We start from the raw sequence: 6000 nt of genomic DNA on the forward strand, positions 1-6000 counted from the left end.
TATGTACGTATGTATGTATGAGCTCATGTATGCATTTCGCATTATTGAGGTTTGATTTTCCCATGTTTCACACAATGGCCCCTGGCGAGCAAATTAAGTAAATAGCGATACCGTTGGCGACCACCAGCGTAATTGCGATAAGACAGAGGCTATTAAGTCGCAATTGGTCCGCCTGCGCAAATACGCAACTGCCTGGTCGCCTATGTACGAGCAGACACAACCACATGCATGTGCGTGTATGTGTTCATTGGCCCGAGTGCCAATATGTCCGCATATACATATGTATGTGAATATGTGCATATATGTACATTAATATGTTGCATTTAAGTGCAATTATCACCTCTTTGTTATCTATCTCCCACACATCGGCGGTCGCTCCTCGGCCTCCACACAAACGCAAACGCTGTCCTCAACGTCCTCCGCGTGCGCTTCGTGCTCATCGGGCACACCGACGTCAGATACAAGGTGTTTATTTGTTTCAACGTCCGTCCGTCCATTCGTCCGTCCGTCCGTCTGTATGCACTGTTCGTTTGTTTATTCGCAGCGCTCGCCGATTTCTGTGGTCGCCAATGCGGTCGACCGCCTGTGTGTTGGCGTTGTCATACACATTACATATTGTTATTCCTGCTGCTGCTGTTGTTGTTGTTGTTGTAGTTGCAGTTATTGTAGTTGATTGTTGGTGATCATGTTAATGTTAGCTTGTTGATTGTTTGTTGCTGTTATTTGCCATTGCTCTGGGTAAACAAATTAACGCAATCCACTGTCGGCAACCGCAACGCAACGCGGCCATCGCAACTGCCTTCGCCGGCGAAAACGGCGTTTGCGCCTGCGTGCCTACGCAGAGATTCGATGTGCGATAAGCGCAGAGGCGTTGATGCTTATCACCACGAATTGTTCACGGCAATTGTTCATACACACACACATAAGCACACCGCACCTAATGCATATTTGGCTAAATGATGGTGGGGAGCAGCGTTTACTGGTTTCACATGTTCATGTGTAATTAGGAGCCCGGCCGAAAGGATCTCGGACGTCCTTTCGTGTTTAACTTGCATTGCCGCCACGCGCCGCTACGTGACACGCGAGCCAATGAATTTTGCAAGCAAATACCAAGTAAATTTATTTAGTTTATTTGCCTTACGGCGGTGGTAGGTAAGCACGTTTCAGCGCGTTTGTTTTGGTAAACCAGTGATGTTGTTCTTTATGTGGTATCCTTTAAGCGTTTTGGGAAAAACCAAACACAAGTGAAATGTGCTAAAAGGACTGCATTTGGGCAACAGGTACAAGAATACACCGGAATTAACGAGCAAACACATACAAATATTACTTGAAATTGAACAACATTGTGCGGTGTATGCTGCAAGTACAGCTGGATATTGGAAAATTATCGAGCCGCATCCTTTCATCTTGAATGCAGCTCATGATGACCGCATTTTATGAAGGTTGTATTTGCAATTTGTAATATTGATGCGATAAAACTCGGTATAGAGTGGATCAAGCGCTGTGTTCACTGATACTTCGAATACTACAATGTGCTATTTCCGACAAAAAATTAAAAAAAGAATTTTTTTGGGGGTTCAGTAGACCCTTAGTTAGTTAGTTAGACGGGGATCCACCCTTTTATTTTAAAACATCGAAGATTGGAAAATAATCCTGGTCGAATATTGGAACCCACTACAAGTATACAACAGTGCAGAACAATTTGGAAATGGCAAAAAGTGAAAAAAGTCATAAAAGGTTGAAATCTATATGAAACGTAAGATAAAATTCCCGAAATTAAAGGAAAAATAATTTACGTGCGGTCTGAGGTTTGTTTACGCGATCTCTGGCAAAACTACGAGTACTTCAGAAACAAGTTATATGACAAAGTTGTAGATAACGAAAGGCTCTATAATTTCTGAACATTGAATTTATTCACATAATATCAAAATTTATCCAAAAATTTTGAATAACCAAGTTTAGTTTTTTCTTTTTATTTTGTACAAAACACAAGCTGCTTTCACGAGATTTGGTGTAACCTAACCTTACTATGTCTCAAAAAAGCTGTTCCTTAATTAATTTAAAAAATTAAGGATATTAATAATATTATTCCAATAGGAGGAAATATCTATTTTTAAGTCTAAAGGCCTTATATTTCTTGAAATCACTACTTTCTGATGTAAGTACATATAAAGCAAACTATGGTATATACATTACTATGGTATTTTTCAGTAAATTTCAGAAAATAGTCGGAAAGGATTAAGTTGAAATCTTAAATTATTTATATTTCTTCTTATTAATGCTATTATTACAATTTATAATCCTTATAATTATTACTATCACCGATTTTTATAATTATTTTATGTCTATATTTAATTATACCATTTCTTCTCTCATTTATTTTAATTATTTTTGTATATGGCACATATGTATGTTCATATATACATATGTACATCCTATATATTTATCTAAAATTTCAAAAATTACTCACATTTTGGTCTTACACACGCATGTTCATACATGCCATCCATACTTCGGCAATCACCATTTTCTTTATTTTAAATCCGTTACATTGTCTCTGACCCGAGCTTGCAGTTGCAAAATTGATTTGTGATTGGTCCAAAGTGCAATACAAAAAATCGCCAGGTGAGTTTGTATTCAATTGTGTTATTATCAGTAATTGGCAGTCATGCTCGTGATTCTACTGAGCTTTCATTACACTGGAATGCATATATGATATGTACATGTACATAGTAAGTTATATATGACTGAATTTTCTAAGTAGGATGTGGTAAATTTCAGCATTTACTGAGAAAACATATTTAAAGCGGTTCAATTGTCCACCTGATTTAGTTCATATAGAATTCGAGATTATTTTTTCACATAAATATTTTGTTTTTGACTTTCTAAGACTCCCCTTTATATTTTAGCAAGCCCATAAGTGTTCGAAGAGCGAAAAAGGTGCGAATATTTGTTTACATTCTATAACCCTTCTTATTTATCTTTCTTATTAACAAAGAAATTCTGAAGTTTTTGGAAAAAAATATTTTAAACTAGGCCATTGCGAGGCCATTTCTCGGAAAAATGATGCGTCCGCGTTGGCAGGATAACTCCTAACAGGATCACCTTCCGATTTCATCCATTTTCACACTGTCGGTGGGAATTCTTATAATATTTGCCCTATTTGTCCATAATACCCCTTGCCACTAAGTAGCAACATGCTGCAAGAGTATATAAAACATACATTATTACATATTCGACTCACGTTATGTGTGTATCGGTCATAGTTTTTAGAGGCTGATAATTAATTAAAAGGATGCTTGAAATATATGTTCAATATACGATGTCAAGCCGAAACCATCTTTAAAAGGCGTAAATATTTATTTCCAAAACTCGTGTTCAGTTATAATTATTCGAACAAGTACTTAGCTTAGGTTACCCTAGGTCATAGTGTTGATTCTCCCAGCAATGGTAACGCAGCATCACACTTAGATTGCTGTGAGCGCAGATCCTTAGTGGTTCCAAAGCCTTAAAATGTGAATCACCAGACACAAATTTGTAGATCGACGAAGCTTTTTTAATCTACCGCCAGATTCCCGAAAATGTGGGAAAATGTGTTCCCCGACATCTACCATAGCGCCGGAAGAGTCTTGCTAAAAACAAGTTCTTATAGGACATCTTACGTTTCCCTCTAGGTCAGCAGCATCTCGCTGCTGCAGGTCCTGTTGTTGACCAACGTTTGCCAAACTCGCGAGAGATCCATAGATCTAACGCTAAGGAGGAGGAGGACAGCGAAGTACCGCTTTAAGTAATTCTCACGTCTTTATTTGTATTTTATTTGTAGCGTAGCATAATTACATGTGATGATGAAATATTCTTTTCATACTATAATTCCAAATTATACAATATTTTATAGATTTTTTCAAAGAGGATATACTATACTTATATATTTTGTACTAAAATCACCTTGCACGGTTTTTATAGTAAAAATGGCAGAAGGATAAAAAATAAATATCAGAAAAAATTATCCAATTATCAAGTAAAAATATTTTTATGTTGATATCTGTTAGTCGTAAAAACATTTATACATTTTAGAAATACACCTGATTGCATTCACCAAGTCCAAAATGCGACACAAAGTGCATAAAACGCATGCGGTTAGTTGAGAGGAGTCCCGTATGGACAAATACTTGTCCTGAGTGGCAAGCCTAAATAAAATAGTAACTAAAAGCGCCTTTCAATACTTTCGGAAATGATAAAGCAGTGAAGGCATTGTCAAAGAGTAATCTTGAAGTCGCTGTGCAGCAGCGGTGCCATCGACAGGCTAACCATAGCGCCCATTCATCCATCCATCCAGCCATACAGCTGTGGGTAAGGCAGCCACTCAGCTATTCAACCACTCAGCAACTTGGCCAGCCAGTCAGCTATTGTTTGTGTACATACATACGCACATACACATATGTATATGCTTAAGTATAAGTATAGTTGTATAGTTATATCTCTATGTGTTGCATTTTTGGATACATGAATGTGTTTACATACACACACATACACTTAGATACATAGGTTTGGGAGCGGTGTATGCGTTGCTCCACTCATTTGCCACTACTGTGCATTTCCCACGGTGCCGGAATGCTCTGATGGTACTGCTGATGCCTTAGTTGTTATTGTTATTGTTGATGTTGTTGTTGTAAACGTTTTGTGCGCCTCGCGTACACAGTCTGTGCGGACAGGAGCAAAAGAATCGCGGAGTGCTCATGCGCAACACGAATGCGGCGCGTTCAATTCTCCGTGTTGTGAGGCCTCAGCTTGCAACTTTTTGTTGTTGGTGTAGTGAATGTATTGTTCAACTGGCGTTAGCCCTGCAGAAAAGCCAAATGTTGAAATTTAGATGTTGATGAAATTTAGCTTTATATCGCGAGAGACATAAACATATCAGCATGAAATTGCTTGCGGAGATTGGAGTTAATTTCGAAATGAAAATTCGATATCGAAATGTTTCCATGACTCTCATGGAATTGATAACGTGCGACTATTTTTCCACTCCGCAGTTTGCGTTTTCCTGCAGGCCCTCGAAAGCTTTTCATGATCGTTCTGTAAAACATACACACATACCTACATACGCAAGTACATTTGCAATAGGCGGCTGTTATTGCGCGCATGCGTGAACTGCCTTGCATGCCTATGCACTGCATTCGCCAATCATTTGTGTGCTTGGAGAGTATGTTTGTATGTAAGTATGTATGTTTGTAAGAGTATTTGCAAACCTACTATCGTGGCTCGCCTGCGTGTGTGTGTGTGTGTCACTCGGCAAGAGAACACGTTGAACAAGTGAATGGTGCTGGAATGCTCCATATTGCGCCGCTGGCCAAATTGCATTATCACTATGGGAGTCTGTAATACAAGGCTGCAACATTTAAACGCATCTCATCACTACTCTATCAAATGCTCTTCTTGGTAGCGCTGAGCTAACAGCGTAGTGCGCACCTTTAATTGGTCTGCTTGTAAATACAGTGCTCACATGCAGACATGCCATGCCGTTTTATGTGCGTACGCTTGTGTGTGCGCTTTCTGTATTTATTTATAGAACTATTATTTTATTATGTGGCTAGAAATACATTTCTCTGTATTGGTAAAATAAGGTTAGAGTGTTCCACTATATTCATGGTGATAAAAACTGGTGCGAACTTAGTTTCTGTTTTTTCTATGTGTGTTTCCAAAAGGTCTCGCAGATGTTAGTTTTGGAATCTGTAAGCTCATTTCGCCCTTAAAAATCCATATATTGGGTCTGGCTTTGCGACCATTTGTTGAGCTTCACCACGCTTGGACCATGATATTTTTCGCACATTTGTGTCGTATTTGATCCACTTGTCGTCTCCCGTTAACATTCGCTCCAGAAATGGTGCGATTTCATTTCGTTTCAGCAAAGAATCGCAGATGTTAATTCGGTCCATTAAATTTTTTACAGACAATTCATGTGGTACCCAACGACTTTTTCAACGATAGGTTGATCAGAGCGAG

This window comes from Bactrocera tryoni, chromosome 2 (assembly GCF_016617805.1).
Source record: "Bactrocera tryoni isolate S06 chromosome 2, CSIRO_BtryS06_freeze2, whole genome shotgun sequence".
Lineage (NCBI taxonomy): Eukaryota > Metazoa > Arthropoda > Insecta > Diptera > Tephritidae > Bactrocera > Bactrocera tryoni.